This window comes from Sarcophilus harrisii, chromosome 3, assembly GCF_902635505.1.
Source record: "Sarcophilus harrisii chromosome 3, mSarHar1.11, whole genome shotgun sequence".
Classification (NCBI taxonomy): domain Eukaryota; kingdom Metazoa; phylum Chordata; class Mammalia; order Dasyuromorphia; family Dasyuridae; genus Sarcophilus; species Sarcophilus harrisii.
In genome coordinates, this window is record NC_045428.1 from 357,082,386 (window position 1) to 357,103,794 (window position 21,409).

At 36.9% G+C, this 21,409-nt stretch overlaps 1 protein-coding gene across 1 annotated transcript in view; it reads left to right on the forward strand.

Moving 5' to 3' along the window:
- The first annotated feature begins 1,710 nt into the window (after positions 1-1,710).
- LYPD6 (LY6/PLAUR domain containing 6) overlaps positions 1,711-21,409 on the forward strand; it is a 157,914-nt gene continuing 138,215 nt past the window's right edge. The window contains exon 1 of the mRNA XM_003763856.2: positions 1,711-1,839. The gene's annotated coding sequence lies outside the window, so the exon portion shown is untranslated. The remainder of the gene's footprint in view (positions 1,840-21,409) is intronic.

Here is a 21,409-nt window from a genome sequence, read left to right on the forward strand (position 1 = left end):
CAGTGAGCTTCTATTTTAATACACTGTATTTATTGCAAGTTATTAGGAGTCCAAAGAATCAAAGAATTATGTTTTTATGTGGAAGAATTTTGCTTTTTCTTCTTAGGAAGGTTGACTCTAACTTATTTCATAAATTTTAGGAAGAAGGGGAAAAAATTGCCAAATTTAGGGACAACCAGAGGGCCAAAAGGAAAAAAAGAGTCCCGGCCTTGCGAAAAGTCTCAGCTCTGCCTCCTATTGGCTGTGGATCTTGGGCAAAAGAACTTAGTGGTCTCAGTTTCCTCTTTTGTAAAATGAGGGGTTGGACTCCGAGGCCTTTGCAGTTTTGCTGTTTTATATTCTGTGTCTGGTAAAAGAGAGAATGTTTTCCTCCATAAATGCAGTAAATAGTTTAAAGAATCGAATAAATAAGTGAACTGCTGAGTTCTCTGACTGCCACTCAACCCAGCCAACCGTAGGTCTAACCTTCTTTGCACTGGCCTTCCTCCAGCTTTCAGTTTTCCCCAGTCAGTTTCTTCAGGGAATTTAATCCAGCCCTTCCCTAAAACTTTGTACTACCCTCACTAGGGTTTATTAGCTGGGTGGGGCAGGGTAAGGGATCTGGTTAGTTCCAAGAAGATCCTCAATACCTCTTGGAGTTTTCTGTTCAGATACGACTAAACTATATGGACTCTGGATTCCACACTGGCAAACTGGGGAAAAAGAAAAAAAAAATTAATTTCCAACATTCAGGCGAGAATCATCTCAGCGCGAGAAGGCTGTGCCATTTTTATTTGGAGGAGAGCTGTGTGTGGCCTCCAGGGAGGCGGGAAGAAGAAAGTAAGCACGAGAATAGCTATTGCCTCTGCCCCCAACTGCTAGTTTCCTAACCTATGGATGCTTTCCATCGTTCTCCTGCCATCACCCCCTCCCAAACAAATACACCGCATCCCATCACTTCCACATGATTATTGCAAAAATAAACTGGCCTTGACCGTGCCCTCGGTGTCTACAATTGGAACTGCTTCCTCTACATGCACTCTTCTCTGTTTAGTGAATTTTACTTATCCCAATTTAAGTGAATTGGGGATTTCATCAAGTCCCTGCTTCTCAAACCACTGGTTTCCTTGACGGTCTGTGGTTTTCCTGATGCTCAGCTGTTTCCCAAGGATTCCCAAAGGCACTTAGTCGAGGTAGTGAGTGGAGATAGTCTCCGCACAGGAAGGAGTACTGCAACCTGAGAAAACAGAGCTATAAATAAAAGATCACTGGGAACTGCCTCCCAGGGAAGGTCCCATGATCCCTTCTCTTTCGGCAGGCAGGACAGGCTCTGCAGTCTGACCCTAGAAGCTACAGTACATGCCAAGAGAACGGTCCAAAGCCCTTTAACTCACCTTGAAACCCTTCCCCTGACTGCCCCCGGACTCAGAGGCTTAAAGAGTTCTCAGCCCACAAGCTTGAGTTTACTTTGATTTCCCCAGCTGACTATTCAGGAGTTGGATTTTGTTGGCTCGGGCCAATAAGAAAGCCCGGTGGTGGGCTCGGCTTCTCCAGCCGCTTGCTGATTGGTCCGGAGCACCGAGAAGCTGGAAAGCTGGCCAGCTGAAGGTTCCATCGCTGGAAGTAGGGGGCGAAGTGGGAGTGACAGCGCGTGCCCCTTGCAGCCCCCCACCCTCTCCTCCCGCGCCCTCCCTCCCGTCTCCTCTCCCCTCCTCTCCACTCCCCCTCCCCTTCTCTCCCCTCCCGGCCTCCGGCCGCGCGCTGGCTGGGCTCCGCATTGCACACTCTGGGGGAACCGCAGTGTGCATTCGTGGGATGGGGCAGCGGGTTGCTGGAAGCTCGAACCGAAGCGTGGCTTTGGTAAGTAAAAGCGTCTTTCCCTAGGGAGCGCCAAAGCAGTAAGGGTCAGTTCAAATTGTCCGGGCTAATGTGGGACTTCGACTAGGTACCTGCTCGCATCCTTTCGATCATTCCGAGCTTTCCTATTTATTGAGATACTTGTGACAGAGAAGTGGGGCTGAGGGATGTGGGTGCGGGTGTGAGAGTAAGAGTATTAGGAGGGTGGAAGTGTCTTACCCCTTACTACCTTGCGCTTACCCCTTGCCTCTCTGCTGGGACAGAACGCCCGGTAGAGAGCGCGCTGTCAGGATAAGTAGAAAGGTAGGGTGTGTGTGTATGTGTGTATGTGTGTATATGTGTGTGTGTGTGTGTGTGCGTGTGTGTGTGTGTGTGTGTGAGAGAGAGAGAGAGAGAGAGAGAGAGAGAGAGAGAGAGAGAGAGAGAGAATGTGAATGAATTAGAAATTGTAGAAATTGTGGTGAGGAGGTTGAATGTAAATCCTTAGGAACTGCCAAGTTCAAAGCTCAAGGCAGAGATTTCCCCCCAGGGTAATTTAGAGCTTTCCTATAGTACGTGTGTGCCCCTTAGTAACTCCAGCTGGAGAGTTTTCCTCGAGATAGTCTATGAGCCAGTCCACATGTTGCTGCAAAGGTGTCCTAGTGTGGCAGTGCCAAAAGGCAGTACACACCAAAGCCTCTTGCTTTCTCTCGAGGAGGAAAAAGCCCCCGAATAAACACTGGATGTCCTTCAATCCCAGGAAGGTACACTGAGCACGCCCCAACAGGAGCTCTTGTAGCTCTGAGCCAAGATCCCATTTAATTTAAAACACAAATAGTTCGTCTTAGTTTGACATGGACACTTCTTTCTTTCTTTTAACAGTTCATTTCTGGGTCTCGTTTAAACAAATCGTGCTTAACTCTCTCTACCTGCCTGCCTGGCTGACTCTGTCTTCTCCACCCTACTCTCTACTCTTCTGTTATGAGTTAGAAACTTGCAAAATGTGACTGCTGATTGTTCCCTGGACATAGAGTCCTTTACACACCATTTGAGTTCTTTGCACTCTGTCAGAATCCAGAACAATGGCTCCTTCGCTTTAAAGTGTTCTAAGTGGATCCGGCTCCCCAGAGCAACCAATGTAGTATATAGCCGCGTCGGGTACATCTGTCTTCTCAGAATTGCAGGCTTTCCTAGATAGTTTAAAAGTGTTATGGTTTCAGTGGCAAACCTTCTGTAGAGACCATGGTTAGAATAGCATTAACCTGCCAGGGCACATGACATAAAGAATGTTAAGCTTTCTCGCTCTGGTAACCTGCCCAAGGTGTGACCTCCAAAATTCAATTTTCTTTGTGGGAGGTTGGGGGAGCTTAGATACTCTGGGGAAATGCTTTTTTTCTTGTTAAATTGGCTCTCAGTGACATATATTCTCTTCTGTTGTGGTCTGGCCATTGCAGATGCTGTTATATTATTAGAGTGAGTCCCTTAGAGCCTTATTACATTTTCTTCAGCAGAGACCTAGTGTTTTTTTTTTTTTTTTCCAATTGAATCTCTACCTCATTTCTCAAATACTGCAGACATTAATGGTTACTGTATCTGTGCACACGTGTGCTAAGTTTGCTAAAGATATTTGTGCAATCGTCCATGAAATGACTTAATACACATTTATGTTAAACCCATTTAAATGTAAAATGCTTATCCGTTTTCAATTTTCGTTTCCATATTGTCAAAAGGCACTGGGTTACAACAGGACTTAAGAGCTTTCACTGTTAAAACACAGGTTTCCCACAACTTCAGGTCAGTCATAGTAATGTAGAAATCTATAATTATGTGTACACTATAATGATTGTTGTGCAAATATTAGTTGTTTTCTTTATTTTAAAATGCTAGAATCTTCCAAAGCAGGAAGATAGACACTTTTCTTTGAAGGTAATTTGTGAAACTATTTTTTCTCTAAATAATGAAGGTTTAAAATAATACACCATCAAGGCCAATTATGGACAAAATTACCAAGCAGGTGAGTGTATTTTTGGCACCCTTCTTCTCCTCTCCTCTTCTGAAGAGTCTCCTTCTTGTTCTTTCTCCCCAGTCTAGAGTAAGATGAAACTTACTTTTAGTTGTCAGCTAATCTCCACTGAGGCAGCAGCCTGGAATGTTTAAAAGAGTGACCTGGGGTTATAAGCCATTTTAATAAGGCATTCTTGAAGATTTAAGACCCAAAAGATTGATAGATCATTGTTGGAATTTTAACAAAATTTGGGGGAGATAATTTGAAACAGAGAGGCTTGAATTATGGTAAGAATCCAACTAATGATATTTTCCTCATTCTTCAATTCATTTTTACGGGCTTAATTCTTAGCTTACATAAACATTGGCTCCACTTGTTTAATAAGGACAATGAATTAATAAGTAAATACTAAAATGTTCTGTGAGCAGAATACCCACTTATCAAAAGTCATAAAATCTTCAGTAGTTCATAGATGAACTCAAGATAACAAATTGATCAGATGAGTTAAGGGAAAATTATATTTGTATTACACAGCTCATATTGTCTGGATAGCATGTAACTGTATAAAGAAACACATCATTTGCAAATTTACTTTTGGAAAATTACCTTTCATTGGATATATAAATATAGATATAAAACATACCCATCTCTCTCTCTCTCTATGTGTGTGTGTGTGTGTTTATGCACAGAAAGATGAACCGAATTGGCTTTGAGACTGAATATGTCATATAAAATGTTAATATACCTTACATCCTTACCAGCAGCACGTTCCTGGGCAAATTATTTAGCCTCTCTGAGACTTAATTTCCTTATTGTAAAACTGAAATAATTAATGACAGTTATAATAATAAAGTTATATGATGCTTAAATTAATTCATTTGATCTTCACAACAACCCTGGGATATAGGTGCTATTATTATCTCCATTTTATAGATGAGGACACTGGGGCAAACATTAGTTAAGTGACTTGCTCTAGGTCATTCAGCTAGTAAATGTCAAAGGTCACATTTGAACACAAGATCTTCCTGATTTCAAGCAATCCAGCCCTTTATCCACTTGTGCCACCTAACTGCCAAGTGTTGTGAGCTTCAAATTAGATAATATATAGGAGACCTTTATCAGGCTTAAAGAGATTTTTAAATGAAGGCTCATAGTAATATGATAATAGTAATAATGATAATAACAGGAAACTTGAGCAATCCATAGGGAGTTCTCAAGGGACCTTAGATGCCCTGTAGCTCAATCTTGTAACAGTTAGGTAGAGTATTAGCATTAGACTTGGAATTGGGAATGCTAATCTTGAATTTAAATTTCACCTCAAGCATTTATCAGCTGGGTGGCTTTGAGCAAGTCACTTAAATCTGTTTGCCTCAATAATCTCATCTGTAAAATGAACTGGAGAAGGAAATGGCAAACCAGACCAATATCTTTGCCAAGAAAACCCCAAATGGGATCAAGAAGAGTTAGAAATAATTGAACAATAACTACAAGACTCAGTATTGTACCAAAGGAAAAAAAACTTAAGGCACACAAACATCAAATAATTTGCACATGTAATATAGGTAGTAGTAGCTCAAAGCATGTGAATGCAGTTCTCTGACTTCAAAATCTAGTGTTTTTGCCAAAATCTCTAGATTGGTACAATATTTCATCAAGATTAGCTTTTACAAATGTCAAAGAAAGGAATATATTCAACTTGGTGTTGAATAGTTGTGACTTAAACAATGATACAGGAATCCACTGTCAATGAATGTAAGAAGAATCACAGGACAACTAAGCAGGACATTCTAATTTGTGAGGAAAAATTAAAGGACTCCACAAAGTGTTCGGTTTTGGCAGAGGTTACTACATGAAAGAATGTTAAGGAAAAGACTGAAATGAATTAAAAAAAAAACTTATGAAATAGCTATATATAGTGTCTGTATGATATCACCTTATCAGAAGTTTAGCTTTAATAAAAAGACTAAGCAGCAGAAAACAAAGAAACCCCACACCCAAATTATTAAATGAAAATATCAATTCTATGTTTAACTGGGGAAACATGGCTAGATAATAGTGCATAAGAAAAAGATGTAAGCTGGATGTGAGGTTGTAGCAATGAAAGACAAAACAATATTTATAATAGAAGTATAAGTGCAGAATTCAGGGCAAGGGAGGTTATGGTCTTATTTTCCTCTGCATTGATAGGGTCACTTCCAAAGTGTGGAGTTCAGTTCTCAGAGCTACATTCATATGGGTTATTTTTAAACCAAGGCATCTTCTTCCAGGATGGTGCTGAGATTCAAAACCAGACTAAATAATGATCCATAGCAGAACTGGATATTTAATTTCTATAAGGAAATAAGGTGGAGTGAGAAAGATGGCTATCTTCAATATTTTCTAGCCTGTTATATAAAAGGAAGAATTAGACTTCTGAATACTCCTAGTAGACAACCTAGGATCAGTGGGTAGAAGTTAGAAGTAGAAGTTTCTATTCAATATAAGGAAAATCATCCTAACAAATAATTGTCCTTGAAAATGGAATGCTTATCTTGGAAGATAGTGAATTCCAGTCATTGTGATATGCAAGGAGCACTTGTGAGGTATGTAGACAGAAGATTCACTTGTCATGAGGTTATACTAAAATATTAGCTATCTTTCATTTGCAGGCATGCGATTGTTACTCATTGCCTGGTACTCTATGTTCCCTTTGTGACCTAACATCTCAGGAATCCTTTCTTCTCTTGTAGAAACCACCAAAAATTTCCCACTAAATTAGAGTTATATAGTCATTATGTCTTCTAATGCAGTTACTAAGATATTGGGGAAACCTTAGGCTAAAGAACACAAACCAGTCTTCCTCTAAATGGATTCATTGTCATATTGGATTCTCATGCACTCACTAGTGCTGTTGCTTATAGTCTTCATATGTCTTAGTTCCCTTCACACACAGTGCTTCTGACTTTCTCCCACAACCATCAGGGCTCCAAGATCTTGGATACTCATTTGTTCCCTCCTCCTCCTTCTTTCTTTCTTTTCCTCTCTTCCTCCCTCTCTCATTCCTTCTTACCACACCAGAAGGGCAGTTTCCATCAAGATGTTTCTAATTCTAACATCATCAAGATTTTGACACTCCTTAAATACACCTTTGTTATAATTGGTGACTTCAGCAGCTTTGTGCCCTATTTTCCCCATCCATCTATATGCATTTCCCATTCAAATATATGAACTCTTCCTTCCCAAATATATGAGGTCCTTCCCAATTAAAAAACATCTAATTGTCATGAACCGAAAAAGAAAAGAAAGAAGCATATTTCAAAAAAACAACAACTTAGAAACTGTCCAAGTGAAGAAAAATAGTGAACCCATAAAGGGCAGATCAGATACAAACTATAAATTAAGGAGGCTAAGTCAGAACTGGAGAACTACCTTGTAAGGTATTCCAAAGCCAATAATAAAGGATTTCTTGACTACATCAAAGAGAACTTGATTATCACAATGCAAAAAGGTACACTTAGAGATGAAAAGGAAGAAGCAAAGGCAGTCTTTATGGAGGAAGCTGTTATACACATTCCCACTGTGGAAGCTATTCAATTTTGAGGGGTAAAAAGTTAGAGGCATAGAAACTAAACTTAATTTATAAATTAGGTGCAGTTAAATGACTGTAACCAGATAGCAACTGCTTTTGGTATGAAGCAGGAGTCCTCAAACTGTGGCCTGTGGGCCAGATAAAGCTGCTGAGGAAGATTATCCCCCTCACCCCGGGCTATGAAGTTTCTTTATTTAAAGGCCCACAAAACAAAGTTTTTGTTTTTACTATAGTCCAGCCCTCCAACAGTCTGAGAGACAGTGAACTGTCCCCCTATTTAAAAAGTTTGAGGGCATGGACCCACACTTAACACCGTACACCAAGATAAGATCAAAATGGGTCCATGTTTTAGGCATAAAGAACGAGATTATAAATAAATTAGAGGAGTATAGTATAGTTTATCTCTCAGACTTGTGGAGGAGGAAGAAATTTGTGACCAAAAATGAACTAGAGACCATTATTGATCACAAAATAGAAAATTTTGATTACATCAAATTAAAAAGCCTTTGTACAAACAAAACGAATGCAAACAAGATTAGAAGGGAAGCAACAAACTGGGAAAACATCTTCACAATTAAAAGTTCTGATAAAGGCCTCATTTCCAAAATATATAGAGAATTGACTCTAATTTATAAGAAATCAAGCCTTCTCTAATTGATAAATGATCAAAGGATGTGAACAGACAATTTTCAGATGATGAAATTGAAACTATTTCCCCTCATATGAAAAAGTATTCCAAATCACTATTGATCAGAGAAATGCAAATTAAGACAACTCTGAGATACCACTACACACGTGTCAGATTGGCTAAGATGAGAGGAAAAAATAATGATGAGTGTTGGAGGGGATGCGGGAAAACTGGGACACTGATGCATTGTTGGTAGAGTTGTGAACGAATCCCACAATTCTGGAGAGCAATCTGCAATTATGCCCCCAGAATGTTCAAACTGTGTATACCCTTTGATCCAGCAGTGCTACTGCTGGGCTTATATCCCAAAGCAATACAAAAGAAGGGAAAGGGACCTGTATGTGCCAAAACGTTTGTGGCAGCCCTTTGTGTAGTGATCAGAAACTGGAAAATGAATGGATGCCCATCAATTGGAGAATGGTTGGGTAAATTGTGGTATATGAATGTTATGGAATATTATTGTTCTGTAAGAAATGACCAGCAGGACGAATACAGAGAGAGTTGGAGAGACTTACATGAACTGATGCTAAGTGAAATGAGCAGAACTAGGAGATCATTATACACACTTCAACAACAATACTGTATGAGGATGTATTCTGATGGAAGTGGATTTCTTTGACAAAGAGAAGATCTAACTCAGTTTCAATTGATCAATGATGAACTGAAGCAGCTACACCCAAAGAAATGAATGTAAACTGTTTGCATTTTTGCTTTTCTTCCCGGGTTATTTCTACCTTCTGAATCCAATTCTTCCTGTGCAACAGGAGAACTGTTCGGTTCTGCACACATATATTGTATCTAGGATATACTGTGACATATTTAACATGTATAGGACTCCTTGCCATCTGGGGGAGGGAGTGGAGGGAGGGAGGGGAAAAATCGGAACAGAAGTGAGTGCAGGGGATAATGTTGTAAAAAATTACCCTGGCATGGGTTCTGTCAATAAAGTTATTTAAAAAAAGAAAAAAAAAAGTTTGAGGACCCCTGGAAGTGTTTTGAAGGAATTCTTGACCAAAATTGTGAAAAATTTTGGTTAATATTTATGTAAGTCATCATTAAAAACCCTGTTTAGGAGAATTGGCAGACTGCTAATATGATTCCCATCAATTAAAAAAACGTCTTGGAGGGGGGGGGACCAGTTTCACTACAGGACTAAATGGCATCAATAATAGTGGGTAGGTTCATCAATTACTCAAATAAACAAGATCTATGAGGGAAAGGCAAGAGCAATATGGAATCTCTCAGGGAAATATAATCTCTGGCTGATGGTCAGCACTCTGAAAACTCTGAATCCTTTCTGAGCAAGAACCTAGTTAATGAAGAAAATAGATTATATAAATACAACAAATGTTTACTATCCCCATTTTATGGATGAGGGAACCAATATTCAGAAGGTTTAAATGATGTCATTATATCCCACAGCTACTAACACAGATTTTGAATCCAAGGCTTCTAGAACCAATTTCAATATTCTTACTTTTTATAGTACATTATTAACTATGAAAGCAGTCTAAGTGTGACTATATTCTAAGGGTAATAAAATTGATTTAAATCCCCTTTACCTCCCCCCTTGTGAATTATTTTACTGAATGTTTGCACATTTTGTGAAAGAAATATATCCCTGTAAATCACTGAATAATACTTAACTTTGATTAAGCAGTGATCCTTTGATTTCTTTAATATGTGTCTTCCCTCCAGTGATACAGATCACATCCCATCTCTGCCTTCTTATCCAGCTTTATTCTTATTCTTGTTGTCCCAAGAATCTTCCCTAAAGGGTTCATGCAATATGCCAGGTGATTTTGGATGGCCTACATAACAATGTAGCACTTGGGTTGTCAGGCCCTTAGTTTTGGGGCTTTTTTTGGGTCACATAGCTAGTCCATCTTCTTTTGTGTAATTCTTTTCTTTGATAACCTTCTTTATGCTACTTCTGCACATTTCTTTGTTGGACTTGCATTGTAGCCTACTTAGACCCAACACGATCTTCTCCATTGCCCTTTGGGTGAACCTTAGTTTTAATTCTTTGGAGACTGTGGTATTCCATGACTCATAGCTATCAGCATCATGGGAAGAACCTTGTTAAAAAGATAGGCTTTTGTTTCAGGGAGAAGCTTCGAGTCATTAAAAGTATTAATTGTTTTCCCATCAGCAGTCTAGCCTGAATACCTCCTGTCCCCAGTTCAATTCCAGGCCTAGATTATTGTCCATTTGTACTGCCTGAAATGAGGGAAGACATTTTATATATGAATATGTGGAGTACCTAGGTGTTGAGGTAGAGTACTAGGTCTGATGACAGACAGACTCATCTATGGGGGTTCAAATCTGGCCTCAGACACTTAGCTGTGTGATTTCAGGCAATTTATTTAACCCTGTTTACCTCAGTTTCCTCATCTGTAAAATGAGCTGGAGAATAAAAACACAAATCATTCCAGTAGCTTTGCCAAGAAAACCTCAAATTGGATCATAATGAATCACATACAACTGAAAGTTTATATATGTGTGTGTGTGTGTGTGTATGTGTGTGTGTATACTTACACACAGAGATAGGTAAACAGAGATGGATGGATAGAAAGATAAATATATACAGAAAGGTAGGTAGATAGATAAATAGAGGATCTAGAGCAGGTCTTCTTAAACTTTTTCCACTTGCAACCCCTTTTCACCTGAGAAATTTTATGTGACCTAAATATATAGGTGTATAAGGTAGATATACAAATCAAACAGTTACTGATAATAAATCATAATTTCATGACTTCTGTATCTAGTTAAGAGACCCCCATGGGATTATGAACTACAGTTTAAGGTGCTGGGTTCTAGTCCATCCATCCTGCATATCATAATCTGGAAACAGGCATTCTTCATCCACTTGTTTATTCTTTTTGTTTGTTTGTTTTTCTGTGTGGAAATCATTCTGTGGAATAACTGTAGATCTCATTTATTAAGCATCACAATGTTCTAAGGGTCAATGTCATTTATAAATAGGATAAATCATTAGGGAAATAGCTGAAATAATGTTTTTTATATATATATATATATATATATATATATATATAATAGTGAACATAAAAATATACTTGGATTCAAAATGACCACATTTCTTTTATTTTTGTTGTCTTTGTATTTAAGGAATGAAATTCTCATTCTAGTTCATGTTCATATTATTTCTTCCTTGGACCTATTATCATAGTCTCCTAAATGTGACCCTGCCTGTAGGCTCCTCCTTTCCCCTTCACCCCACTCCACTGCCAAAGTAATAGTCTAAGCACAGGCCTAACCATGTCATTCCCTTGCTCAGGAAACTTCAAAGGCTTCTGATTACCTCTAGGATCAAATATAAATTCCTCCTTTTGGCATTTAAAGCTCCTCACAGTCTGGTTTCAGCCTAGCTAGACTTATTATGCCCCTTCTTCATACTCTTTCTAATGCAGTCAGTCTGGCCTAGTCTTCTCATTTGAATTTCTGCCTCCTATATCTCCTAGACCTGGCATGAGCTCCCTTTTAATCTTCTCCTTTTAGAATCCCTATCCTGCTTAAATCTCAGTTCAGCTGTCACTTCCTATACAAGGTCTTTCTTATTCCTTCCAGTCTCTGATAGTCTATCTTGCTGAAATTGCTGCATAATTGTTGTTGAGTTGATTTTTAGTTCTGTTTGATTCTTTATGATCTCATATGGAGTTTTCTTGACAAAGATGCTAGAATGGTTTCCCATTTCCTTTTCCAGCTCATTTTTAGAAGAAGAAACTGGGGAAATCAGGGTTAAATGACTTGCCCAGGATCACACAGCTAGAAAGTATCTAAGGCCAGATTTGAATTTAGGAAGATGAGCGGGCCCAGTATTCTCTTCATTTTGCCACATAGTTGCACTGCTACATATTTACTTTGTATATATTTTATGTGTTCTGTATATACATCCTCATCCTCCCCGTTCTCTGCACCTTTCCAAGAAACTTGAGCTCCTTTAGAGCAGGTACTCTTTCATTTTTGCCATTATATCCATAGCTACTCACACAATGGCTGGCATGTAATAAGAGTTTAGTGAATGCCTGATGGTTATTTGATCTGAATTTGAAGTTTTTGGTACTAATCTTTAAGTTATTGAAAAAAGGGAGGAGTGGGGTACTACATTTTGAGTTAACCTCAATTTATGAATCTTGATTCTCTAACTAGCTGCTGACATTTTCCTCATTTCTCAGAGATGTTTTCCTCATCATAAAGGGAATAGGACTAGATGATTTTTCAGATTCCCTTTGGTTTCAGATTCTTATTATTAATAATCTCAGTTTTCTTATCTATAAAATGAACTAGAGAAGAAAAAGGCAAACCACTCTGGGGTCTTTGGCAAAAAAAAAAAACAAAAAACCCCCAAAAAAACAACCAAACAAAACAAAACAAACTTCCAGTGGGGCCAAAGAAAATTTAACTTGATTGAAATAACTTAACCATCATCACCAAGATTAATTATTCAGTATTTCAGGGGCTTGTAATATTGGTTGAGGTATTCCTTCCACTTGAGTCATGAATATTTTGGTCACAGGAGCTCATGAAAAGACCTACTAACATATTGGGAAGTTTCCAACAGGATTAGACTGGATTTCAGAGGACAATCATATATTTAGTTTCTAAATTCAAAGTTTTTCCTAGTTGTCAGGAATTTCTAGAGTTGGTCATCCTTCTTAGGTATGAGGAAGGCAGAATCACCTCTGCATGAAAATAGGATGTTAATGTAGAATGAATGACTATATAAGAAGTAAGTGGTGACAAGGTTATTATTCAATTCTGAGGACCTTGTTAGTTCCATGCAGTAGGGTGCATGTGTAAACAGGTGCATCCAAAATCAAATCAAGTTCTTAAGCACTAGTATGTGCCGAGCATTGGGCTAAATGTTAAGAAATAAAAAACAGCTAAAGACAATCCCTTCTCTTATGGAGTTCACAGTCTAATTAAAGAAATCATATGGAAGCAACTAAACATATAGACAAAATACATACAGGATATATTGCAGATAATTTCAACGGGAAAACACTAAAATTAAGGGAATTTTGGAAAAGGCTTTCTGTAGATACTTTAGTTGACATTTGCAGGAAGCCAAGATCAAGATGAGAAGGAAGAGATGAGGAGGGGGCAGCCAATTAAAATAACAAGAGTCTAGATGTAGAATTTGTTACTGGATTGCAGAATTGGAAAAAGCTAAGATGATTTAACAAAAATGGAAAAAAAATATGAAGGGGTCAGGTTATGAAGGGTTTTGAAATCTAAAAAGGATTTTCTTTTTGAATTGGAAGACAGTTGACAGCTGAGTAGAGGACAGATTAGAATGGGGAGACCTACCATCAGGTTGTTGCAATTGTTTTGGTACAAGGTGATGAAGGCTTTACCAGGGTTGTGGTAGTATCAAAGGAGAAAAGGAGGCATGCATGATAAGATGTTAGGAAGACTGAAAGAGCAGTGATTGGCAACCGACTGGATACCGGGTGGATTCAAGGTCCTGAGGGTGAGGAGTCAAGGAGAATACCTAGATTGTGAACATCGGTGACTGAGAGGGATGTTGGTACTTTTGACAGTAATAGAAAAGTTAGTAAGGAAAATATTGGTGAGGAAAATACATTTTTCCTTTCAGAATGGGAAGTGAAAAATATTGTAGTTGGAATTGTATGGATAAATGTAAGCAATTATGACCTTTCAAATTATATATATATATATATATATATATATATATATATATATATATATTTTTTTTTTTACTTGTTCAAACAAAGATTGCATATATTCTCTCACTTTATTTCTTCTTGTTTGTATGACATTATATCCATAAGTCTATACCTACTTATTCTATTCTACTATATTAGTACTGAAAGAAAATTTAATGATCTACAGATAATTTTGTTTCTGTATTGATTATAGTATTCCCCCCTGAAAAATAGTTGTGTTTGATAGAGCAGAGAGACAGCAATACCTTTTGGTTTTTGTTGAAGTCTAAGGAAAATAATTTATCTCAGAAACCATAAATTAGAATATAATATATGCCATGAAGGTAGTTTTGTGTGTATGTATACATGTGTGTATGTTGTAGAGGGGAACTGATTTTTGTATTTGAAGAGAAGTTTAGATTTTATGGTTAGCTTTTTTTTTTTAAACTTCCCTAAGTAAATGATTCCTTCATTTCTTCCTTCTCTCTCTTTTCACTATTTCCTTCCCTTTTTCCTCTCCATCCCTTCTTCCTTTATCCTCCTTCTCCCTTTCTCTTTGTCCTTCTGCTTCTCTTCTTCATTCTCTTCTTCCTTGTCCTCCTCTTCTTCTTCCTTCTTTATTACTATAATGTGGGGTTTCTTTAGCAATTAAGAGGTATCCGACATTGTTTAGAACTCAAATCAAACTAACTTAATAAAACAAAGTACTTGACCTTTAAGGCCATGATATTTTAAATGCTTTAAATAAGTCTCACATTTCTCCTATATATTAATTTGCATTTATTTTCTTTTTGTAGCATAAAAGGAACTAATACTTCTTTCTTATAATTATCCACAAAGAAGAAAGGCATTTAATTTTTTCATAATGCATATCTCTGAAACACCAAGTTTCAAATATTCTAATAATTTTACCACATATTTTATCTGCAATGGAAATTATTTTTTGTTTTTCCTCAAATGAAGATTATAGAATCATAGCATAAATTTACCAGCTGGAAAAAACCTTAGGGGCCATTAAGTCTAAGTCACTCATTCTACAGCTGGGGAAACTGAGACATGAAGTAATTAAATGAAGTTTGAGGCAAGATCTTAACTCGGCTCTTAACTTTAAATCCAGACCTCTTTCTTCCTTGCTATCTCCTAGGACCCTCGGATCCATGAATAGGAAGGGATTTAAGATGCCTACTAGTTTGAACCATACCTGTGCAATAATAAAAAAAATAAAATTAATAATTTTGTTAGATATTTCATCTTAGATGGGGGCATATACACTCATAATTAATTTTTTGGGGGGGTTATAGAGTTGTTTTCTTTCCAAGAATTTTAAGAATTATACTTAGCATTATGTTTTAATTCACTTTCACAACAACATAATAAGATTTAAATGGTCATACATTTTATACAATGAGAATGAAAAACCAAACAATCATAAATGTGTACTTTTTCTCCTATTATATAAGAAGAAATTTTGCAATGCACATGTTAAACCTAACTGGGGCTTTGTTTTGTAAGGAAAGGAAGGGGAAGTGAATTCCATAAGTTATTATTCAATATTTGTTGAACATGTGCCTGATGAAGTCACCATAGAAAAGCTCTTTCTGTCTGCTTTCCTAGGACACTATCAGCAGGAACATTCTATCCCAAGTGTAAGATCCACAGAGAGGGGTGAATTCTCAATGAAACTGAACTTCACTTAATCACTTGGAACTTGACTAGGTTAAATGTAACATATTTAATTCCACTGTAGGTGAAAAGGTAGCTAGCTCAGAGTGTAGAAATTCAGAATAGTTTCTAAGTTGTTTTTCATCTTTGTACTAATCTATCAACTAATCAATCAACATACATTTTAAAAGTTCTTACTATGCCCCAAGATCAGCTTAGTGGTAAAGTGGATGGAGTGCCAAGCTTGCAGTCAGAAAGACTTATTTTTGTGAGTTCAAATCTGGCCTTAGACACTCAGTACCTGTGTGACCCTGGGCAAGTCACTTCCTAAGTTTTGCTCAGTACTCATTTGTAAAATGAACTAGACAAGGAAATGGCAAACTCTTTTGTTGTCTTTGCCAAGAAAACTCCAAATAGGATCACATAGAATTGATTGTGACTGAAAAACAACTAAATAGCAATAAACTATATCCCATATTAGAGATACAAAGGTAAAAATAGCTTCTGATCTTGAGGGGCTTGTAATCTCATGCAAAAGACAATACATATTTATATGGGTTATACCAAATAGATAAAGGCAACTAGGTGGTATAGTGAATAGAAAGTGCTGAGGAAGACCTGAGTTTAAATGTGGACTTAAATACTTACTAGCTGTGTGACCCTAGGTGAATCACTTAACCCTGTTTGCCTCAATTTCCTCATTTGTAAAGTGAGTTGAAGAAGGAAATGGCAAACCACTCCATTATCGTTGCCAAGAAAACCCAAAATGAAGGTCATAAAGAATCAGACATAAGTAAAACAACTGAACAACAATATAAAAAAATTGATGGGATTAATATTGGCATCTGGGATGATCAGGAGATGATGATGAGGAGGATGTACATTTCATTCAGAGGATAGATAGTTCAAAGGCAGGAAATGAAGAAAAAAAGCAAAAAATCTAGTTAACAGATGACTGGACCACAGTGTTCATGGACTGGGGTAATTTATAACCAAGCTAAAAAGATAAGTTGGGATCATGTTTTGAAGAACTTAAATCCCCAACAGAATGCATATATTTGTATCTCCAACAACCAATTTGGTGCTTTTTGCATAGTAAGTACTTAAGAAATGTTCTGTTGTTGATTATTTCGTACCTTGAAGGATAAACACACACACACACACACACACACACACACACATACATACATACATATCTGTTCTTAATTAAGATTGGTGATTTCAACCATCTCCTGATAAGATTAAAAACACAAATGCTTATGATCTGGTAGTGTATGATATATTACAGTTAAAGTTTCTCATCATTATCCTAATAGAATAAAGGAAACAGATCAGGTTGTTGTCTATAATTCACTATCTTCCTTTTTAGATGTTGAAAGAATCTCTTTTTTAATACTTGCATTTCCTGATAATTAAAAAGGTATTGAGATTTTATAAAGGCAGATATAGACAGGGTCAGTTATTGTTAAACAACACAATGGAATGATTTGCTTAATTGAAGCTGTTTTTGCTAATGAAGACAGAATCAAAAGATTCATCAATAAGGACCAGGTATCTTGGACAAGTAGGATACTACTTCTCAAAATCCAGCTATCTGTCTCCCAAATGGATTACAAAGTGAATCAGTTTGAATTGGTATAGATGGATTACTATAGACCTATCATCACCACTGAAAAAGATAATAAACTATATTTTGCATTGCAGGTGCATTATAACTCTCACCTTTTTATATAAAAAGACAGTGTGTTATTATTGGTGAAATGCTTTAAAGAAATATATTCTTTGAAACACTCATACTATCATAGACTTAAAATTGAAAGAAATTGTAGAGGTCATAAGATTCATGAATATGTAAATGTGTGGTTTTTCAAAAAATGTTGTTTTGTTTTAATGCAGACGAATGTCTCCATCATATAGAGTGTATTTGCTCTGTCTAGGGTTCTAAACTTGGGGGTCCATGAGTAGAAAGAAAGAAAACATAACTTGTATTTTTATTTTTACCAACAAGTGAACATTTTCATTTCCTTCAGTTATTTTAATGTTTTTTTTTTAACTGAGAAGGGATCCATAGGTTTCTCTAGAGTGCTGCAGGATTCCAGTATATAAAACAAGTTAGAAAGCTATGGAAAAACATCATACAGGATAAGAAGGCATGATAGATTACAATCTCTTCTGAGAAAGTGGTGCCATTAATGAAATAATGAATCCATGAAGTATTGAGGTATGATTTATTCAAGGTTATAATTCTACTTATAAAGTTATGGTCAACTGATATGTTATTTCATCAGGTATGTGCCTAATGACCCTTCTAGATTAACCTTCCAGTTGCTCCTGGGAAAATTCTTGATTATATTATTAAAGAAATGGTTAATGGATATTTAGAAAAAGAAGTAGTGATAACCAATAGCTCATATGGCTTCAACAAGAACAGGCAAGGGTGCTCTGAAGTTAGATTGAATTGGCTTGTGAGAACTAATTGTTAAATTTACAGCTTGGAAATTAGTGAATACTATAAATCAGGGCTTGATTTATTGTTTTGATTGATTAGACTTAAGAAAATGATGGAGAAAATGTTAGCAATGTAGGTTAAATTTAAATGTATGCCAAATGTACATTTTTTAGAGAGCCAGCTGTTAAACATTTACTAGCAGACTGATGGGAACAGGTCAGGACAAACTAATTTCATTTCTTGTAGCTATAAGAAGCAAAATTGGAAAAGGAAGAGACTAAAAATAAGGAAACCCATTAATTGGCTATTATAATAGTGTTGTACACATTTTGGGAAAGCCATTGATAAATGACTAGTGTATCAGGAAAATTTACATCGCACTTTAAAGTTTTCAAATATTTCATGTACTATCCTTTTGATCCTTACAACAACCCTGAGAAGTAGGTTCTATTGCAACTCGTATTTTATAGATGAAAAAAGGCAGGTTAAATTACTTACTCAGGATCACATAGCTAGTAAATATCTAAAGGAAAATTTAAATTCAGGTCTTTCAAACTCCAAGGCTTTGCATTGTACTCTTCACTGCCTAAGGCATTTCTTTAGAAATTAATACATGATACAGTTGATAAAATATCTTTTTTTCTTCTTGTGGAAAAGATGGCAAAATGCAGATAATAATGTACTATATTATTTTAGACTCAAAACTGGTTGAATGACTGAGTCCAAAGAATAGCATTTAATTGTTCAATGTCAACTTGGAAGGAGCACACTAGAGAGTGCTTTTGTTTGTGCTGTTTAGCTAAGGATCATAGGACCAAAAGAGAATGGATTTGAAGCTGGAATAGATCATAAAGACCATCTAGTTATTACTGCCATCAATCTGGGGTTGGAAGGGGCATTAAAGATCATTTAATTCAACTCTTTCATTTTACACATAAGGAAACTGAGATCCACATAGTTTAAGGACTTTCCCAAGTTCACATATAATAAGCAGAACAAATGGAATTTTTATCAGTTTATCAGGATTCAGATGGCTCCATTTTTGCAAAAGATACAAAACTGGAAGTTGATGGAGTCACCCAGTCATTCAGACAAAAGAAAGGAACGTCTGGAGACTTTCACCATCTAGAAGGAACTTCTCCTCTGGTTAAATTTTATGCATAGACTTCATTCATTTGTTCCAAAAGGATTTGTTAAGTCTTTAATCAGAAAATGGGAGTACAAAAGCAAAAACCAAAGCTGTAGAAAGGGACTTTTTATTAGGGAAAGCTTGTAAACAGTAATAAGTAAATGAAAATTTTAGTCAAAGTAAATATAATTTTAAAGAGAGAGGGAGCATCAGCAACTGAAGAGATTAGAATAGATCTCATATAGGAGATGATATTTGAGTTACTTAGTACATATGGGAATTGAGCTCATGGGCCTCATTGATAAAATGAAGGTGCTAGGCTATAGTTTGCTTCTGAGATTCCCAAGCCTTCAGTCTATTATTTCATGATGCTAGGAAGCTAGCATTTCTAAGAGGGGGGTATATTCCAAGATTGCAGGGAACAACTGGCATAGAGATAGGAGATGAGATGCCATATGGAAAACAGCAAAGTAAGCACATTTGGCCAAAGTATGTTAAGGAGAGTCTTGGAAAATAAACCTGGAAAGGGAGGCTGAGTCATATTGTGAAGGACTTTAAATGACAACCAGACCTTATGTTTTCTCTGACAGAAAACAGGACACATTAAAACTTCTTGATCTAGGAAAAATTGATCACATTTGTCTTTTAGTCATATCAATTTCATAGCTTCATGGAAGGAGGAATAGAGAAGAGAGAAATTTGAGGTAAGAAAACCAATGAGGAAGCTTTCAAAATGTTATACATAAGGGTGGTTTGCTCTGTGAGTAGAGAGGAGAGTTTTAAAAGATGCATTATAAAAAGAGAATCAACAAAACTTGGCCATTGCTTCAATATGGGGACATGAGGGAAATTAAGGAACAGAACATGATGTGGAGGCAGTGAATCTGAGTGAAATAGGAGCTTGGGAAGAAGGGGAAGTGAGAAGTAATGAATGGTTTTGTTTTGGATATACTGCATTTGCCATATGTATAGGATATTCATTTGAAAGTATTTAATAAATAGCTGGGTGATGTAGGCCTATGGGTTAAGAAGAAAGATTGTGGTTAATTTTATAGATCTAGGAGTTGTCCACATACAGCTGATAACTGAAAACATGGCAAGTGATGAGATGACTGAGAAAATGTAAAGGGACAAATCCCTGTGGAAGCACATATACACACTCATGTATAAGGGAGTATATGGATAATGATGCAGCAAAGGAAACTGAGAAAAAGGCAAATAGCTTGGGAAGAAACCACAGTGTATGAAAACCCAAGGGGAGAGAGAAGTAGTGTCAAATACAGCACAAAGTTCAAGGAAAATGAGGATAGATTTAGTAAAGATCTCTGCATTTAGCTAGAGATATCATAGTCTTAGAGAAAGAGATTTCAATTCATGATGAAGTTGGAAGCTCAATGGTTGGGAAGTATAAAACTGATGAGAGGCTTCACCTTGGGCTTAGGAAGACTGAACTTCAAATCTGGCCTCTGATATTTAGTAGGTGTGTGAACAAACACAAGTCAACTAACTTCTTGGATCTTCACCTTTCTTATCTGTATAGTAAGTGGGTTAGATTAGATGACCTCCAAGATTTACTTTGGCAATATAATGAGACTTTTGGAAGAGACTCTGACACTGAAAAAGATTGAAGGAAAAAGGAAAAGGAGATAGCAGGGGATGAGATGGATAGTGTCATGGAAACAACAGATATGAACTTGGATAGATTTCAAGAGGTAGTGGAGGACAGAAGAAACTGATGTATATGGTGTATGGAGTTACAAAGAGTCCAATATGACTATACAACAATGAAAGTTTCTTCCAAATCTAAATCTAATATGGATTCTAGTATGGAAAGGTTTCTTCCTCCCTCCCTCTCTACTTCCCTTCCTTCTTCCCTCCATTTCTCCTTCCCTTCTTCCCTCCCTCCTTCCCTCCTTTTTTCCCTCCTCCCTCCCTCTCTCCCTCCCTTCCTTCCTCCCTCCTTCCTTCCTTCCTTCCTTCCCTCCTTCCTTCTTTTTTCCTTCCTTCCTTCCTTCCCTCCCTCTCTCCCTTCCTCCTTCCCTCCTTCTCTTCCTCCCTTCTTTCCTTTTTTTAAAGGATGGAGATTGTTCTCAATGAAGCCATGCTGCTTCTTCAAACATCTCTTGATTATCCTATTATCCTATAACTAGGTCCCTTTCCTTGACCAATGAAAAGAAGGGGTAATCCATTAAGTCACCAAATCAAAGTCTCTAGTCTTTTCCAATTCATGATTCTTGCAGTATTATTTTGTCTTTCTGTCTTCAACAACTGAATGTTGTGTTTTTGAACTAAATTATTTTCTTGAGAACAGAAAAAGAGCCTTGCTCATCTTTGTATATTCCCCAACTTACATGTATATTTAAGATGTTCAAAGAAGATTTGTTTAAACAATGTACAAATGAA